This window comes from Anomaloglossus baeobatrachus, chromosome 1 (genome assembly GCF_048569485.1).
Source record: "Anomaloglossus baeobatrachus isolate aAnoBae1 chromosome 1, aAnoBae1.hap1, whole genome shotgun sequence".
In the NCBI taxonomy this organism is placed as follows: domain Eukaryota; kingdom Metazoa; phylum Chordata; class Amphibia; order Anura; family Aromobatidae; genus Anomaloglossus; species Anomaloglossus baeobatrachus.
In genome coordinates, this window is record NC_134353.1 from 181,410,970 (window position 1) to 181,432,026 (window position 21,057).

The window sequence follows — 21,057 nt, forward strand, 5'->3', positions numbered from 1 at the left end:
GATGTCGGTGGGGTCAAATTGAAAGGGACGCACATCCGGCGTCGCTGTCGATATCGTAGTGTGCAAATTCTTTTACATAAGATTAACGAGTGCAAAAGCGTTGTTATCGTATGATCGGTGTAGGGTCCGACATTTCCATAATTTTGCAGCCGAGACAGTATGATGTTGTTCCTCGTTCCAGCAGACAGCACACATTGCTGTGTGTGAAGCCGCAGGAGCGAGGAACATCACCTTACCTGCGTCCCGGCTGCAATGCGGAAGGAAGGAGGTGGGCTGGATGTTTACGTCCCACTCATCTCCGTCCCTCCGCTTCTATTGGCCGCCTGCCGTGTAGAGTTGAACGCGGTTCGCGGTTCAAGGTTCTCCAGTTCGCGGCTCGAGTGATTTTGGGGGCTGTTCTAGATCGAACTAGAACTCGAGCTTTTTGCTAAAGCTCGATAGTTCTAGATACGTTCGAGAACGGTTCTAGCAGCAAAAAGACAAGCTAATTACTAGCTGTCTTTCCGCTGTAATAGTGTAAGTCACTCTGTGACTCACACTATTATGAAATTTCAGCGTATAGTGTGCGGGAACAGCGCGTTCAGATCACTGCTGTTTGGATAATGGCGATCGCCATTTTTTTTTTATCCTTGTCTTCCTTCCCTAAGCGAGTGCGTGTAGTGGGGCGGGCCAGCATGTCAGCCAATCCCAGACACACACACAGCTAAGTGGACTTTTAGCCAGAGAAGCAATGGCATGTGTGATAGGATGTCCATGTCACATGTCCCTGCATTATAAAAACGGACATTTTCCTCCAGCACGCCATTATCTGCCTTCTGCGTCTTGGTGTCAGTCACCGCTGGCGTAGCTCCTGTCTCCGATACTGCTGTGTACGGTCTAATACACAGCGCTATACAGAATAGGGATAGAAGTTTCTATTAGTCCTTTTAAGGGCTAATACCGGCAGGGTCAGAGCCATAGGTGACAGTCAGGTCCGTGAAAAGAGATTTTAACAGCTACACAAGATGACAGCGTCTGTGTAGCTAAGGTGAGGGATTTCCTTGCTGCATTTCCCCATTAGGAGGGATAGAAAGGGAGGCTTCCTTTATTCTACCCAGACCCACAACCCTGCCACTGTACCCTCCTGCCCTTTGCACACTCAAGCTCATTGTTACTAAGCCATTATACTAGCAATCACTGAGTAAACTTAGTGGCATCCTAAAAGTGGCTGTTGGACTTCCATTAGTGTCCCACTGGTGCAAACCTATGCGCAGCACCTCTGCATTGTACACTCAAACTCATTGTTACTAAGCCATTATACTAGCAAACATTGAGTAAAGTTACTGGCATCCTAAAAGTGGCTGTTGGGCTTCTGTATTGTCCCACTAGTGCAAAGATATTTGCAGCACGTCTGCCTGCATTGCACACTCAAACTCATTGTTACTAAGCCATTATACTAGCAAACACTGAGTAAAATTACTGGCATCCTAAAAGTGGCTGTTGGACTTCCATTAGTGTCCCACTGGTGCAAATCTATGTGCAGCACCTCTGCATTGCACACTTAAACTCATTGTTACTAAGCCATTATACTAGCAAACTATGCTGCCAGTTTAAGGGCCGTAGTTGCATTGTCAGGGATAGTTATTGTTGTTTATTCTGCTGTTAATAAAGATAGACTACCGCTGCAATCTACACCACCTCTCAATTTTTACTACCACATTTTAAGTGCACAATCTTGTCACAATCAAAATGAGTGGAAAAATGACAGATGCTGGTGGAAAGGGGAAGAGGCGTGTTGGAAAAGGAAAAAAAGGGTTTGTCCGTGGGGAAGGTGGCAAAGCTCCATTAATATCTGCTGAAGATAGACCATCTTCCAGCAAAAGTAAGATGTCTACTACTTACCGTGGACAATCCGATGTGCTCCCTTTTTTACAGCCACGAACAACTGGAACAAAGGTAGATGATGGCCAAAAAAGGAAAATGCTTGAATAGATCTCAAGTGGTCCAACAAGTGCCCTCTCCGCCACCTCAACTATCGCATCCAAAAAACACCAGTCCTCTGAGTTGTCATCCCAATCAAACTTGCTTTCTCCCAGCTCTGAAGTCTCCATCCGCCCTGCACAGAATGGTTTAACTGAGATGGCTGAGTCTGCAGAGCTGTTCAGTCACACTATAGCCTGGGAATCAGAGGTCTGCTCCCAAGCTACAGTGAGTACAGACCAGGAAATGGTCTGCAGTGATGCCCAGAACCTTTGTGACTCTGATTCAGGCTGTGAGGACCAAGTTTCTGAGCATAATGTTGACCCTTTTTCACAAACTGTAACACCTGTTGTTATAGACAATTAGGAACATACTGATGACGATGAGACGCAGATACCAGATTGGGATGACAACTTAAATATTCGGTCAGGGCAAGAAGAGGCTCGGTCTGAGGGTGAGGGGAGTGCAAACACAACAATTGATGAGGAAGTTCTGGATCCCACCTACTGTCAACCCACAGTCAGGCCCTCGAGGAGGTCAACAGAGACGGTGGAGGAGGATGCAACTGACGACGAAGTTACCTTGCGCCTTCCTGGACAGAGTCGGAGTACTGGTAGCAAGTCTACAACTGCATCCTCAGCCACCACTGTGCCTCTAAGCACTAGTCGGGGTGGATCAGCAGGTCGCATGCCCTCTAAGCCTTGCCTAGCCAGGTCCTTTTTTGACATAGCAAAAGATCGCCCAAATTATGTGATCTGTAAAATTTGTTGTGATTCTGTTAGTAGAGGGCAAAACCTCAGCAGTTTGACAACTTCTTCCATGAATCGTCACATGAATAAATATCATATGTCCCAGTGGGAAGCTCACCGTGCTGCAATGCGGCCTAACGGAGCGAACCATCCACCGCCTGCCCCTTCCAGTGCATCCGCACGCTCTTCATCTTCTAGGACTGTGGGGACAGCTGTCACACCTGGTTTTCCACGCACGACTTCCACCACTGTAACCGCAACAGGCAGTTTGCTTGGTAGGTCGTCAGTTGGTTTGGAAGGGGAAACAAGCACGTGTGTACAGCTCTCTCAGACATCGATAGCACCAATGTTGGATGAAGGCAACATCATGTCTATGCCTGCACTTTCCTCACAAACCTGCATTTTTCCAGGGACACCCTACTCAACACCGTCTACACACAGCAGCCAGATCTCTGTCCCTCAGATGTGGACAAATAAAAGGCCATTTCCTGCGACCCATGACAAAGCTAAGAGGTTGACTTTATCCCTCTGTAAGCTCTTGGCTACCGAAATGCTGCCTTTCCGCCTTTTGGACACACAGGATTTTAGAGACCTTATGTCTGTCGCTGTGCCCCAGTACCAGATGCCCAGTCGCCACTACTTCTCTAAGAAAGGTGTGCCCGCGCTACACCAGCATGTCACACACAACATCACCGCTTCCTTGAGAAACTCTGTGTGTCAACGGGTGCATTTCACCACCGATACTTGGACCAGTAAGCATGGACAGGGACGTTACATGTCGCTGACTGGGCACTGGGTAACTATGGTGATAGATGGTGAAGGGTCTGCTGCACAAGTCTTGCCGTCCCCACGACTTGTGTGTCAATCCTCTGTCTGTCCAAGTTCTGTCACTGCTTCTGCCTCCTCCAACTCATCTGGGTCCTCCACCTCCGCCCCAAGCCTTCCTGGTCAGGCCACCAGCGTTCTCACTGCGCAGAAGGAATCACGCACCCCTCATTACTATTCTGGCAGCAGAGCGCAACGGCATCAGGCGGTCTTTAGCTTGACATGTCTTGGAAATAGGAGTCACACAGCGGCTGAGTTGTGGGCAGCTCTGGAGACTGAGTTTAAAATATGGTTGTCTCCACTCAATCTGCAGCCTGGTAAGGCCGTGTGCGACAATGCTGCAAACCTGGGTGCGGCCCTTCGCCTGGGCAAGGTGACACACGTGCCTTGTATGGCTCACGTGTTGAACGTTGTTGTCCAGCAATTTTTAACACACTATCCCGGCCTAGATGGCCTTCTGACCAGGGCACGAAAACTGTCTGCTTACTTCCGCCGTTCAACCGCTGGAGCTGAGCGACTTGCATCGCTCTAGAAGTCTTTCGGCCTGCCGGTTCATCGCCTGAAATGCGATTTGGCGACACGCTGGAATTCGACTCTCCACACGTTACAGCGACTGAGGCAGCACCGCCGAGCCCTGGTGCAATACGTCATGACGTATAGCCTGGGCCAACGAGATGCAGAGGTGGGGCAGATCACCCTGATGGAGTGGTCTCAGATCAAGGACCTATGCACCCTTCTACACAGTTTCGACCTGGCGACGAATATGTTAAGCGCTGACAATGCCGTTATCAGCATGACAATTCCAGTCATTTACATGCTGGAGCACACGCTAAACACTATTCGGAGTCAGGGGGTGGGACAACAGGAAGGGGAGGAACTACAGGAGGATTCATATGCGCAAGACACAACAACATCACCAAGGTCCAGACGTTCTTCATCACCAACGCGGCAGGCATGGGACCATGGGGGACAGGGATCAACAAGAGCGCATGGTAGCAGGCGAAATGTTGAGGAAGGTGCAGGAGAACATGAAGAAATGGAGGACGAACTGTCCATGGACATGGAAGACTCAGCGGATGAGGGAGACCTTGGTCAAATTTCAGTTGAAAGAGGTTGGGGGGAGATGTCAGAGGAAGAAAGAACGGTTAGCACCTCTATGTCACAAAAACAGCGTGGACTTGGTCCGCATGGCTGCGCAAGACACATGAGTGCCTTCTTGCTGCACTACCTCCAACATGACCCTCGTATTGTCAAAATTAGAAGTGATGATGACTACTGGCTTGCCACACTATTAGATCCCCGGTACAAGTCCAAATTTTGTGACATAATTCCAGCCATAGAAAGGGACGCACGTAAGCAGGAGTATCAGCAGAAGCTGTTACTCGATCTTAGTTCGGCTTTTCCACCAAACAACCGTGCAGGTGCAGGGAGTGAATCTCCCAGTTGTAACTTGACAAACATGGGACTTATCTCGTCATCTTCAACAGTCTACCCGTACCAGTAGCACCGTATCTGGTGCTGGTAACAGCAATTTTATTGAATCTTTTCATAATTTTTTTAGACCCTCCTTTGCAAGGCCACCAGAGACAACAAGTCTGACACATAGTCAACGGCTGGAGAGGATGATACAGGAGTATCTCCAAATGAACATCGATGCCATGACTTTGCAAATGGAGCCTTGCTCATTTTGGGCTTCAAATCTTGAAAAATGGCCAGAGCTCTCCACTTACGCCTTGGAGATTTTGTCGTGTCCAGCTGCCAGCGTTGTCTCTGAACGTGTCTTCAGTGCTGCTGGGTGTGTGCTGACAGAAAAGCGCACGCGTCTGTCCAGTGACAATGTGGACAGACTACCGTTCATCAAAATGAACAAGTCATGGATCCACAAGGAATTTACTACCCCTGTGTCATCCTGGGGAGAGTAAATGCTTGTGGATTTGGAATGTGCTTGATGCAAATCAAAACATCCTGTTTGCAACTAGGGCACAAGTGCTACCACTGAAGGGGTGAGTGTCTGTGTGGCCCAATTTTTGGAAAAAAGGGAGACTCCGCTTGGAGTAACCCTAGCTTACATTGTTTTTAAAAATGATCCAAGATGAACAGAGCCGGGATCAGGATAGACTTTGCTACCTACCCCGGTGTCATCCTGGGGACGGTTAAGTATGGAATATTTTTGAATGTGCTTGATGCAAATCTAGCTGTGAAGTGTACAACTGGGGCACAAGTGCTGCCACTGAATGGGTGCGTGTGTGTGGGGCCCAATTTTTGGAAAAAAAGGGAGACTCCGCTTGGAGTAACCCTTGCTTACATTGTTTTTAAAAATGAACCAAGATGAACAGAGCTGGGATCAGGAAAGACTTTGCTACCTACCCCGGTGTCATCCTGGGGATGGTTAAGTATGGCGTATTTTTGAATGTGCTTGATGCAAATCTAGCTGTGAAGTGTACAACTGGGGCACAAGTGCTGCCCCTGAAGGGGTGGGTGTGTGTGGGGCCGAATTTTTGGAAAAAAAGGGAGAGTCCGCTTGGAGTAACCCTTGCTTGCTGTGTTTTTTAAAAGGAGCCAAGATGAACAAGTCATGGTTCAGCAAAGACTTTGCTAACTACCCCGGGGTCATCCTGGGGACGGTTAAGTATGGTGTATTTTTGAATGTGCTTGATGCAAATCTAGCTGTGAAGTGTACAACTGGGGCACAAGTGCTGCCACTGAAGGGGTGGGTGTGTGTGGGGCCCAATTTTTGGAAAAAAGGGAGACTCCGCTTGGAGTAACCCTTGCTTACATTGTTTTTAAAAATGATCCAAGATGCACAGAGCTGGGATCAGGAAAGACTTTGCTACCTACCCCGGTGTCATCCTGGGGACGGTTAAGTATGGCGTATTTTTGAATGTGCTTGATGCAAATCTACCTGTGAAGTGTACAACTGGGGCACAACTGCTGCCACTGAAGGGGTGTGTGTGTGTGTGGCCCAATTTTTGGAAAAAAGGGAGACTCCACTTGGAGTCACCTTGCGGTGTTTTACATGATTTTAGAAGGGCGTGCCATGCCTATATCTGTGTGTCCTCCTCTTTTTCCTTGTCCAGCTCTTTTGTTTTCGCATGAGTATATGTCCTTGTCACTTTCCCATGTGTTTGTGTTGTGTTGTGAGTTGTTTGTCACCTTTTGGACACCTTTTGAGGGTGTTTTCTAGGTGTTTTTATGTGTTTGTGATTGCCTGCCATTGTTTCCTTCGCGGTTTGAGTTCGGTTCTTTGAACATTCGCCGAACCAAACTCGAACGAGACGCAAGTTCGGCGAACCGAACTCGAGCCGAACCGCGACCGGTTCGCTCATCTCTACTGCCGTGTGACGTCGCTATGACTCCGAACGCACCGCCCCCTTAGGAAGGAGGCGGGTCGCCGGCCAGGACGACGTCGCAGGGCAGGTGAGTACATGTGAAGCTGCCGTAGCGATAATATTCGCTACAGCAGCAATCACAAGATATCGCACCTGAGACGGGGGCGGGGACTATCGCTGCAGCGTCGGTAACACATTGTTACCGATGTCGCAGCATGCAAAGTACCCCTTAGGCTGCTTTCAGAAAATCAAATGGCTGTAATTGCATTCGTAATGGTTGAAGTACTGCCACCACTAGAAGAATACTACATACCATAATGCTTCCATGCCGTGCACGCCCAGTGTGGTTTGCAAATTCCTTCTGTAGCCATCAAAATTCAGTCTGGTGCTTGTTCAGACACAGCCACCGCCTCCTGCTCCTATGTATCATTATTTAAACACCACCTGCCTGAACCTTGTTCCGCCCTCATCCATGCTTGCTGGTCTGGCACTGTGAGGGCCAGTCCTGACATTGTGCTGGTGTGTGTGGTTCTGCCACACACACTGGCACCTGGGCTGCCTTTATTCGCGGTTGTCAGTCCTAGTAGCATGGGAGCGGTTCAGACATGTCTCAGGTAAGTGGTGTCTTCATATGGTCCTGCTCATTATATGAGACCTTTTGGTACATAATAATTTATAATATAGCGTTAGGGACCCCCCTATAGAGATTTGCCGTGACGGGGCAGGGGGGCTCAAATCATTGATCAATCATTTGCAAAAAATCTCATTGAATTTTACAGTAGGAATGAATTTGTGAATATTACACTTTTTATTTCTTCATTGTTGCAAGCCATTCACAAGCAGTGCTGGCTCCCCTCCTTTTTCGTTTACTGGTCAGGTGGTCGACCGCCACCATGCCGTGCACGCCCAGTGTGGTTTGCAAATTCCTTCTGTAGCCATCAAAATTCAGTCTGGTGCTTGTTCACACACAGCCACCGCCTCCTGCTCCTAGGTATCATTATTTAAAGACCACCTGCCTGAACCTTGTTCCGCCCTCATCCATGCTTGCTGGTCTGGCACTGGGAGGGCCAGTCCTGACATTGTGCTGGTGTGTGTGGTTCTGCCACACACACTGGCACCTGGGCTGCCTTTATTCGCGGTTGTCAGTCCTAGTAGCATGGGAGCGGTTCAGACATGTCTCAGGTAAGTGGTGTCTTCATATGGTCCTGCTCATTATATGAGACCTTTTGGTACATAATAATTTATAATATAGCGTTAGGGACCCCCCTATAGAGATTTGCCGTGACGGGGCAGGGGGGCTCAAATCATTGATCAATCATTTGCAAAAAATCTCATTGAATTTTACAGTAGGAACGAATTTGTGAATATTACACTTTTTATTTCTTCATTGTTGCAAGCCATTCACAAGCAGTGCTGGCTCCCCTCCTTTTTCGTTTACTGGTCAGGTGGTCGACCGCCACCATGCCGTGCACGCCCAGTGTGGTTTGCAAATTCCTTCTGTAGCCATCAAAATTCAGTCTGGTGCTTGTTCACACACAGCCACCGCCTCCTGCTCCTAGGTATCATTATTTTAACACCACCTGCCTGAACCTTGTTCCGCCCTCATCCATGCTTGCTGGTCTGGCACTGTGAGGGCCAGTCCTGACATTGTGCTGGTGTGTGTGGTTCTGCCACACACACTGGCACCTGGGCTGCCTTTATTCGCGGTTGTCAGTCCTAGTAGCATGGGAGCGGTTCAGACATGTCTCAGGTAAGTGGTGTCTTCATATGGTCCTGCTCATTATTTGAGACCTTTTGGTACATAATAATTTATAATATAGCGTTAGGGACCCCCCTATAGAGATTTGCCGTGACGGGGCAGGGGGGCTCAAATCATTGATCAATCATTTGCAAAAAATCTCATTGAATTTTACAGTAGGAACGAATTTGTGAATATTACACTTTTTATTTCTTCATTGTTGCAAGCCATTCACAAGCAGTGCTGGCTCCCCTCCTTTTTCGTTTACTGGTCAGGTGGTCGACCGCCACCATGCCGTGCACGCCCAGTGTGGTTTGCAAATTCCTTCTGTAGCCATCAAAATTCAGTCTGGTGCTTGTTCACACACAGCCACCGCCTCCTGCTCCTAGGTATCATTATTTAAACACCACCTGCCTGAACCTTGTTCCGCCCTCATCCATGCTTGCTGGTCTGGCACTGTGAGGGCCAGTCCTGACATTGTGCTGGTGTGTGTGGTTCTGCCACACACACTGGCACCTGGGCTGCCTTTATTCGCGGTTGTCAGTCCTAGTAGCATGGGAGCGGTTCAGACATGTCTCAGGTAAGTGGTGTCTTCATATGGTCCTGCTCATTATATGAGACGTTTTGGTACATAATAATTTATAATATAGCGTTAGGGACCCCCCTATAGAGATTTGCCGTGACGGGGCAGGGGGGCTCAAATCATTGATCAATCATTTGCAAAAAATCTCATTGAATTTTACAGTAGGAACGAATTTGTGAATATTACACTTTTTATTTCTTCATTGTTGCAAGCCATTCACAAGCAGTGCTGGCTCCCCTCCTTTTTCGTATACCATAATGCTTCGTATACACCATTCACAAACACTGGAAAGTGACAACTGAAATCCCAACAATTCTGTACAAAAGAGATGGAATATTGTATTATTGATTTTCGTTCCATACAAGTTCTTAGTTTTATGAAGACGTAAAATGTCACCTGCAGAAGTCTGAGTCCATTCGATACCAATATATGCCTCTTATTTCATATGGATATATAGAAGGTTTGTTCTCTCTAATTCATGAGCAAACTAAGGGGAAACATTTCTCAATGCCTTCATAAGAACCCAAAGCCACACGTAATACAATATAATAATAATAATTTTTATTTATATAGCACCAACATTTTTTACAGTGCTTTACAATTCAGAGGGGACATATACAGACAATGAGACATTACAGAATAACAAAATTGAACAGATACCAAGAGGAGTGAGGGCCCTGCTCGTAAGCTTACAGTCTATGAGTAAATAGGGGAGGCACAAAAGGTAAATTGGAGAAAAAAAAAAAGCTTGTCATATATGGTCCAGCCATCAAAATAATAGGTGATTCAAAACCAGCTGCATGAACCGGTCACCAGCCAGAATTTATGCAAGTACAAATACATAGTGTAAAAAAGTACATGAAGAGGAATACAACCAGAAGATACAGGGGACATGAATTGGAAGAAAATTTAGTGAAGGGCAGAATAGGAATAGTTAGCTGAGGGAGGTGAGATGATAGGCCAGTCTAAAGAAATGCATTTTTAAGGCCTGCTTGAATGTGTGGATGTTCAGAATTAATTGGATTGTTCTTGGTAGTGTGTTCCAGAACATTGGCGCAGCTTGTGAGAAATCGTGAAGGCAGGAGTGGGAGGTTCGAATTGTTGAGGATGTCAGTCTTAGGTCATTAGCAGAACGGAGGGCACGGGTAGGGTGATAGACAGTGATAAGGATGGAGATGCAGGGCGGTACGGAACTATGGAGAGCTTTGTGGGCAAGTGTGATAAGTTTGTATTGTATTCTGTAGCGGATGGTCAACCAGTGCAATGACTGACACAGAGCAGAGGCATCGATAAAGCAGTTGGAGAGGAAAATGATCCTAGCTGCGGCATTCATGGTAGATTGGAGAGGGGAGAGTTTAGTAAAAAAGAGACCATATTTAGAGAATTACAGTAATGCAGGCAAGAATGAAAAAGAGCAACAGTAGGAGTTTTTGCAGAGTCAACGGTAAGAAATTGTTGAATTCTCAAGATGTTTTTGAGGTGAAGGACAGGTGACATGAACGAATGAGTAAACAAATGTGGGCAGTGAAGGAGAGATTGGAGTAAAATATAACACCAAGACAGTGAGCGTGCTGCTGGGGCGAAATGGTAGCACCACACACAGAAATGATAATATTGGGTTTGGGAAGGTTAGGAGAGGGAGGAAACATGAAAAGTTCTGTTTTTGACAGATTCAGTTTTAGATAGAGGGAGGACATGATGTTGGAGATAGCAGACAGACAACCACTAGTATTTTGTAATAACGCAGGGGTGTTGTCAGGAGATGATGTGTACAGTTGGGTGTTATCAGCATAGAGATGATACTTGAAACCAAATCTGCTGATGGTTTGACCAATAGGGGCAGTATATAGACAGAAGAGAAGGAAGGGGCCTAGGACTGAGCCTTAAGGAACCCCGATCATAAAGGAAGAGGAGAGGAATAGGAGCCGGCAAAAGATACAGTGAAGAAGTGGTCAGAGGCATAGGAGGAGAACCAAGAGAGAATGGTGTTCTTGAGCCCGATAGAGCGAAGCATAGTGAGGAGGAGCTAGTGATCCACAGTGTCGAATGCAACAGAGAGATCCAGGAGAATCAGTAGGGAGTAGTGACCATTAGATTTAGCTGTTAGTAGATCATTAGAGACTTTAGTAAGAGCAGTTTCAGTAGAGTATAAAGAGCGGAAACTGAATTGTAGAGGATTGAGGAGAGATTTATCTGACAGATAGCATATTAGATGTGAGTGAACCAAGTATTCCAGAAGTTTGGAGATGAAGGGGAGAGTAAAGACTGATTTGTAGTTAGTCGCGCAGTTCTGGTACAGGGATGGTTTTTTAAGTAATGGGTGTATGCTGGCATGTTTCAAAGAGGAGGGAAAGACACCAGCGGAGAGAAAGGGATTGAATATTTTAGTTAGGTGAGTGGTGACAGCTGGGGTGACATATTTAAGGAGATGTAAGGGAATAGGGTCACTGGTGCAGGTAGTATGGCGAGAAGATGCAAGGAGCCTGGTAACTTCTGTGACCGGATCAAAGCGTGAAAATGAGCTAGATGAAGTGTAGGAGAGAAGAGAATGTCTGATGTTATGAAGCTATGAAAAAAATCTCCTGGCATATCTCAAGCAGGTGTCCACGTATGATGTCCATATGACTGAACCACGTATAGACACATAAATACAACCTATTTAAAACAATTACAAAGGTTATTCTTGGGTTCTGTTCCTACCATATTATTTAGTTTACCATATTATTTTTTGCTACAGGAATACTAAATGAAACAAACCACTGGCAGCCTCTTCTTTCCACATGAAATTGATTACATGTATAAAAAAGAAAACATTTAGGAATTGATTCATTAAGAAATTGACCCAGAAATCTAATGTAACGCAGGTTGAAAAAGCGCAAAATTGTTGTTCAACTTATAATTGTGCAAAAATGTTATTAATGAATTTAGGTGTTTTTTATGCCAGATCAGTCAACTTCTTTCTTTAAATCAGCAGAGCTTTATGGGATGGAAGATGGGTGCATATGGCTTGACAAATTCATTATAATTTACCTAACAAAAGTGCCATAAACTATGACAGAAATGTGCTCCTGGAATACATTTCTGACATGGTCGTATGGCAGTTGGAAGATTTTAGAGATACATGATTCTTATAGGGGATCTGTCAGTAGGTGTTTGTCACCTCATCTGAGATCAGCATGTTTTAGACAAAGATATCCTGAAAGTAACAATGTCTCACTTAGATTACTGGGTGCAGTCATTCTGACACAATCAGAATTTTTAGATGTAATTATATAGCAAGGTCTGTGAGAGGTGTCGTCCCCCCCTCAAACCAGGCTCTCTATAGAGATTGTATATTGTCATTAAGGTGTCAGTCAGAGTAGGGGGTGTGCCGGACTGCTGTACATGGGACATTGTAGTCCGGGCAATGACAAGTCCTGTTGATTAAACAAACATAGCAAAGAAACAAAGCATCAGATCTTGACAAGACAGGTGTCCCTGAATTCTCTGTATTAACCCTTGTAAAATGCTGTCTTCAGATTAGAAATCATAAACCTGCTGACAGATTCCCTTTAATTAATTTGGTGAGTCTTCCTCCATAGTATTGTTCATCTAGACTACTGTTCAAAACACCAGTTGATGAATTGGTCCCTTTTAACACCCATTAGTTTTAACAAGCACAATAGCGCAGCATGCTGTTTTTTATATATATTTTTAATCACATCCATTTTTTGTTTCCATGAAATGTAGAGTTCTGCGTTACAGAGTAGAGATGAGCGGACCCATGGAAGTTCGGATACTGCTGGTCCAGCTGAACCTTTTAAAGATCGTTTTGGACCTGGAATTGTCCTCAACTTTATTTTAAATAACTGATTGACAGTTCGGGTCTCCACCCACATGCAGTAAGCCATAAACAGATCCCTTCTGGGGGAGGGTGGCAGGGTTTTTCCATTTTTTTTTTGTGCACACTACATTTGATCACACTGCTGTTACCCCCATTGTGAGCCAAACACTGCAGCGGCTCATATTGGGCTGAGCATCGAGTTTAGCCGAGCACAGCGATGCTTGTGCGAGTGGTTTGCATTCGTAAAGCACCCGAACTCCTAACCCGAACTTTGTTTCTTCAGGTTCGCTCATCTCTACAGAGGAGTAAACATTCTTATTCTCTTAAAGGGAACCTGTCAGGTTCAATAACACTATTAACCTGCAGATAGAGGTAGTTGACCTTCAAAAGGCACCTGAGAGAAAGGAATTTTATTTGTGTACTTGTTATCCTTGGGGTCCCAGCAGTCAGTTCCCTACCCAGGAATCTACATGTTATCCCCTTCCTTGTTGATAGAGGAGAATTTATCATATTGGGGATAACCCTTTAAATAACAGATGTATGTTACTTTCCTATATCAATTTTAAGTATAAATTCCTTTGGTAAATGAAGCTTGAAGTGCCCCTCAATTGCTCAGCCCTTGGGCACTGCCAGGTTGCCTAGTTACTTGTCTGTTTCTGTTATGCGGTGTGGGTCCCAGCTTTTGTCATTTTTAATATATTTTATGTTACTAAATATTTAATAGCATCTGTGATTGTAATAAGACATATCAAAGCCTTTACTGTCCAGACTATGAATCTGCAGTGCAGATTCCAATAAGAGGACCTAGCTTATAACATCCTTAGACTCCATAACTCAAACCAAATGTTGTGCTTGATTTTATATAAAACATATTTCATTTAAAGATTAAGTAATATACAGAAAAATGTGACCCCAAAGGTTTGCACAAAACCTTATTCTTTCACAATATTCAAGGAATAGCTTGTGCACTTGAACGTATAGGTGCAAATGAATATGTATTAGGAAAGGGTGCACAACTCACATCTAGCAAAAGTCTGAGGTGCAGCAGAGCCATTAATACAGACGTGGTGTGGTCATCCTCAATTCTTGAGTACCATACAATACACCAACTGGTGGATGTTTCACTCCAAGAAGTTTCACTAATGTTGGTAGTGTGCGAGAATGGATTCGGCCAACACCATATCTGGAGGTTAGTTCTACACAACATCATATTACAAACAGCATCTTCTGCCCATAACTCTCCAACCTGTGCATCACTACACTCGCAACTGCTTCACAACTTCATATGTGGTATGATTCTCACCCATTCTCACGCTCAACCAGCTGGGGAAATTGTGACTCCAAACTATTTTTACTGCTGTTGATAGTGTGGGAGAATTGTTACAGTTGCCAGCATATGCGGAGATTGGTTTACTTCATCTCATTACAGACAACACCCTCTACCCATATCTGTTCAGCCAATGCACCATCACATTTGCAGCTACTCCATGATCTCAGATGTGGTATGTTCTCTTATATTCTTGAGTACCTAGCAAGAGAAAGTGTCACCCCAACTACTATTATAAATCCTCAACTACTATCATCGTTGTTGGTAGTATAGGAGAGTGGATAAGACCAACAGAATATCAGAAGGTGTGTTCTTCATGACATCATATTACAAACTGCACCCTCTACCCATATCTCATCAACCAATGCACCACCACATTTATGGTTTCATTGCTCTCACTACAGAGTGTGAGCATGTGAAGCTTAGCAAACAGGTTGTATATTTATTTATTTTAATCACCTATACAACACTATTAATTCCATAGCATTTTACATAAATCCTCAACACTATCCCCATTGGGGCTCACAACCTAAATCCCCTATCAGTGTGGGAGGAAACCAGAGAACCCAGGGGAAGCCCATGCAAATACGGGGAGAATATACAAACTCCTTGCAGATGTTCTCCTTAGGGAGATTTGACCCCAGGACCCCAGTGCTGCAAGGCAACATTGCAAATCAGTGAGCCATCATGAGTGAAATGTCAGAAATGTGTAAAAGTAGTAAGGCCGGAGTCACACGGGCGTATGTTCTCTCATGCGAGAGAAGTTGGCTGATTATGCTAATGACACTTGGCTCAAACTCTGATTACAGTTTGAGCCGAGTGTCATTCACTGAGCTCTGATTCTCTCTCATGGGAGAATTGTATCACAGGAGCATAATAGATGAAGAACTTAATTTCCCCATCTTCTTCCTTGTCTGTGTTGGCTTATATCAGACTGCACTCAGATGACATCCAAGTGCAATCCAATGATTTCCATACAAACATAAACTTTTATCAGTGCATTTCATCCGATAATTGAACGCACTAATAGAATGCTGCGATTTCTGTGCCATAAGAAAAAAAATTGCTGACCTATACTAATCCATGGTACTCAAATCATTTTTTCTGATCAGCATCACTCTGATCAGGAGAAATGCTATGTTACTTTGAGTGACGGCGCTCTGCCGGCATTCACAGGAAACATGTTATTGCAGCAACAGGGGTTATCATCTGACCTCACGCTGCCTTGCCAACCCATTTCTTCCCCAAGAATGGGGCCGCTGATGGCGGCAGGGAACAGAGCAATTCCCACAGGAGCTCTTTAGATTGCACTGTCAGAATTTGATAGTACGGTATAAGGAATTAGCAGGAGCAGGTGGATCTTCGATCCACCCGTGTCCGATAGCTGCACATGTCTGTTAATCAGATCAGCAGACTTGTGTGGGGAATATTGCGGGCTTGCCACGCAAGCCTGCATTAAAGGAACAGACATGGCCAAGTACCTATAGGTATGTCCTTGGTAATGAAGGGGTTAATCAAATTGTCCTAGGTAGTGCAATCTAGAGAATTGGCATAGCTCGCATGAAGTCTCGGAGACGGTAGTGGGAGGCTCGGATAATTTAGGCTGTTAATCTTTAGGCCATAGAGCAGAGGGCACGAGTAGGAGGATAGAGATGAGAGAGGCGATGTAGGGGGGTGCAGAACAGTTAAGGGCTTTGTAGCTGGTTTGGCACATAGTTCTATATACACTATGTTGAGACTTTATAATTATCTTGTTGGGAGGTTTAGCAAGTTTATGCATTAGAGGAAAGTTAATACACATTTACTGTGTTACTGTGTTATATGTAGAAATCCTTGAATCCCTCTTCTTTGCTGCTGGGCCAAGCTTCTCTTATAATTACATTCAACCTTGTGATAAGAATAAATTGCAAATATTTTGTAAATGATTGTATTACATTTGAGAATGAATGAGAATAACTTCAATGATGTATATAAAGAAGTGTAAGGAAATTATGTAGTGTGACTAATACAACAAATCCATTATCAAGGAATAAGTTAAACTACGCTTCTCTCAAGATTTATTTCCTACAGAAAGGAATCTCAGCATATATTTTGAAAGTCTGTGCTTTCAATTTGCTCTTGGAGAATCATCTACAATTGGTTATGCATTGCATTGTAACTATGTTTTCATTATTTTGCTTCTTCACTTTATATTGGATATAAAAGATATGCATGGGGGGAATTAATAGTGAAAACAAAAGCTCTCTTAAATAACTTCAGGCTACAGCTAATTTTATATCTGAGAAGCTTGTCCTAAACTCGTCTTGTAAAAGTTTTTAAGGTCAGCTTTAATCTTTGCGAGCAAAATAGATAGCTGTGGTCTGACAGATCTAATAGGCCTCATTCACACATCAGTATGTGTTGCCAAAACCAGGAGTGTCTCCAAAATACAGAACAGGGGTCAATCTTTCAATTATAGTTTTTCTCTATAAGTGTCACGCTGCACTAAGACGTGGCCCAGAGTAGTACAGCGGAGTCACCACAAGGTGGGAGCAGAGTAGCGTCATGCTGTATTTAGATGTGACCTGGAGTAGTACAGCAAAGTCACCACAAAGTAGCAGCAGAGTAGTCAGAGAGCCGAGTCAGCAACAGGAAGTCAAAACAATGTATGAGGGATGAACAAACTCAGAGTCAGAAGCAAGGCAAGGGTCAGGGGCTGAATGGTATTAGAGAAAGCAGAAGGGAGAGACAGAGCTAAGTTAGAGATGGGAGCATAAGTCAAATACCGGGAAGTCAAAATTACAAACAAAGGTATGACAAGTGGGACAAGGTCGGGGGAGGACAGACAGACATGGTCAGGTGGGAGAGGGTGCATGGCAGGACACATCGGGTACCTTAACAGAGCCAGCTACACACACTATGAGACATAGACTATCACTGGTGCTGAACCAGAGGTGCAGCACCCAGATATAGCATCCCAGAAACCAGAACAAGGCAGGGAGAAATTAACCCCTTACATGACCAGGCCAGAGTTGGGAGATACCACAGCGGCAAATACCGGCTTGGATCATGACAGTAAGTTCTATTCCTGGATTTTGCATAAAAAAACTAATACAAAAATACTGATGGGCGAATGAGGCTTTACTCTCCTATACACCTGAATGAAACGTTTAGCTGAGCATTTATGGGTTTTCAATTGTAAGGCGGGCAAAATTTACTGATAGATACTTCTGACTACAACTTATCTCCATGGCAAACATAAGAATGGAGCATTCAAACTGCTTGATAAACCTGACATCATGTGCTGGGGAAGAGTTGGTAGTTTCCTATACATATTAGTTAGTTGGCCAGCCTAAATTAAAGGGGTTCTCTGGGAATGGAAAAAAATAAATAATTGAATTAAATATCATTATAAATACATTTCTAAATAACATTTAATTAGAAAATCATAGTTTTCTAGAGAAGTAATCGCTAGAAAATTAAAATGTCCATCACCTTGCTACACTGACCATCTTAGAATATTAGGACAAGTGCCTCTGAGCATGTGCAGTAGGATACTCTTGTGCTGTGACCTTGTTTTGGTATTCAGAAAGACTGAAGTTTAGGTAGTCTTTTCTCACTTTAGCACCTCTTGTTTCTCTTGCAGTGTTAGTGGAACACATTTTCCTACACATGTAGGACGGCAGAGTTTCCTACTGCACATAGAGGTACCTGCCGTAACATTCTAGGACAGGATTCTATCAGTGAAACAAGGAGATGGCATTTTAATTCTATAATGATCACCTCTCTAAAAAAACTATTGTGATTTGCTAATTAAATGTACTAAGAATTAATATATACTGATATTTAGTTTGTTCTATTCTTGGAGAACGCTCTTAAAATAGGCAAGTTTAGTCTGTTTCTAAACTAACATGTATGGAAGTTAAAAACGTACCCAATCATTTTCCTGTTATGAGCTGTTTATTCAAGAAGTTGTTATTAAATTAAAGGCATTTTTTAGGCAGACAGTAGCAACTGTTACATTTTTACTCTGTGACCAAGAAACATGATAAAATATAATGTATCTATCTTGTTAATAGAGAATAAGCAAATTAATATCTTCTACAAATGGAAACAATTTTACGTGGGTTGGTTGGGGATAAGGTTTTTTTCATATTTGGGGTTGAGAAGAGTTATGTTTGGAGAAAGTTAAACACTACACAGCATAAAAAAACTCATACCATTTGTGACACAAAGTGGTGGTAATATCACGATCTGGGCATGTTTTACCACAATTGATTCAAAACATTTTACTATCATTGATGAAACAAATACCAATAATTCTGAATTATATCTGCAAATTCTTAAGGAAAATTTCGAAACATCTGTTCATGAACTGAATTTCAAGACAAAATGGGAATGATGCAGGATAACAACACAAAGCACAAAAGTTGTTTTAGGCCAGTATCACACTTGCGAGTGCCTTGCATGTAACTCACGCGAGTCTCTCATTGCATCACCCATCACGGACTCACACTCTCCGGACAGGAGCGTCTCAGCTGCATATGTGACGTCCTGGACTAGCCAGGTAGTTCCAGACATAACAACATACACACCAGTCAACCAAAAACCCCTGTTGCCTCCCTCCAGGGTCTGATGTCCACACCAGGTGGAGCAGAGCCAGGCGGTTGGCCCCACCCACCGAGGAGTTCACAGGCCTGGAGGCGGGAAAAGAGACAGTTTCGTTCAGGAGGTGAAAGTGAGAGGAGTAAAACATCTGCGTGTGCCTGGGTAGGAGCCCAGGCACTGACAGCAAGGTTGGCAGATGGTGGTGGCCATCTGCAGGAGTTAGCAGAACTCTGCAGAGCCGTAGGACCGGGGTCGGGCGTTGGCCCGCCGGTACCGAACCGGGGAGCGGAGTGAAGCTAAGCACACAGGCAGGGCCATCGGACCCCGACCAGGCTTGGAGCCGCCGACAATAGTCAAATCCGAGTGTGACAGGAACCCCAGGGGTTTCCCAACAACCAAGACCTGACAGAAGGCAACAGTCTACACCGAGAGGATATACAGCCACCGCCACAGGCTAGAGATCCAAGGGCCAGCGCCTGCGGGCAAAGCGGGCTCCTACAGCACCTATACGCCAGGGAGCGGACTACCGGTGAGCAACCACAGGAGTCAGAACATTCTAAAAGGTGCAGGGAAAGACAGCCACCATCAGCCATCCGGGGAGAGCACAACAACACTGCAGCTGGCTGCGGGACCCGTCGATCCAGCTGTTTGGTTTACCAGAGACTCTGTCATTGATTGTCTGAGTGAGTACACCAGTGCCGCCTGGCACCGCGTCACGCTGTCCCTGCAACCCTGCACCCCAGCCATCCAGCCTCCCCGTTACACCACCGGGCCCCGGGATCACCAACCCCCTACCCACGGAGGGGATAACATCCTCGCTGCTCCCTACCATCTCTCCCGGGATCCCCGTCACCAGCAGCGGTGGTGCCCTCATCACCACGCTCATCACGAACTCTCTCCCCAAACCAACCATCCCCTTTCACTCATGGGTGAGGAGCGCTGCTCGAGTCCCCGGGTCCGGCCCACTGCTCGAGCCACTGAGCAGCAGCAGCAGAAGCCCCGGACCCGAGCGTGGCGAGCGCGTCCCCTCCGCCCGCGACACATACAGATACATGCAACCGACCCGAGTGATGAAATGAGAGACTTGCGTGAGTTACATGCAAGGCACTCGCAAGTGTGATACTGGCCTTCCAAAAGAATCCTGAAGTGAGCAGTTGACGGGCGAAGAACCATCAAAACAAGATATAAATCTGATTGTCTCGATCTGAGCAAATAATATTCATGACCTATCCTTAGGCAAATTTTGTCAGGATATTATATGAAAGAAACCTTGCTATATTTTTTTTTGGATGGTATATTTAGGGAATAGGAGCATATCTTCAGTTCTCAACAGTGGAAGGAACTGTGCTGTTCAGCTTCATTCAATGTTCACATCTGCATGCTACCAGAAGTAATAGCTGACCAGTGGAAGTACCTGGTGTCGGACCTCCGCCAATCTGATATTGGTGACCTCTCCTTAGGATAGGTCATAAATATTATAACCCCTGACAACCCATTTATTAAATTGGTCACCAACATAATTCTGCATTAAAAAAAAGGCTAGCATGGCTTAGTATAAGATCTGACAATTGCAATTGTGCAGTTTAAAGAAAGAATGGCAAATTATCAGCTTGCTTCTATTGCATAGTATGTAAATATCATGGCCATTGCTTGTTGGTGCTCCACCTTGGTACCCAGCAATTTGAGCATAAGACTGACCCGTTCCTCTCTACACCTTCACAAAGATCTATAATTATGCTCACAGGTAATGTTGATCTAGTTTTATATTCCCAGAGGAAATATGACACCTATTTTTATCAATGAAATAAAGAGTTTGGAAGAGAATTGGTTATAGTGACACTTTAAAAAAAAGTAAAGCCAAGATATGCAAAAACTCACCTAGAAGTAATGTTTTCTTCAACAGAATATATAAAAAGCATACATAATATGTTGTCTTTATATAGCCAAATAAAAAATGAAAATTACTCTATATCATAGGTCAAGTGTCTGTAAATGTTATCTATATTTTTTGTAGTTTTTCTGTGTTCTCTCAATGCTATCTATTGTATGGCTGGTGTAGAACAAAGAATATTTAACTTGTGTTTGCTCAGGTCATAATGTTACATTGAGTTACATTTATCATAGCCCTGCTCTGGTC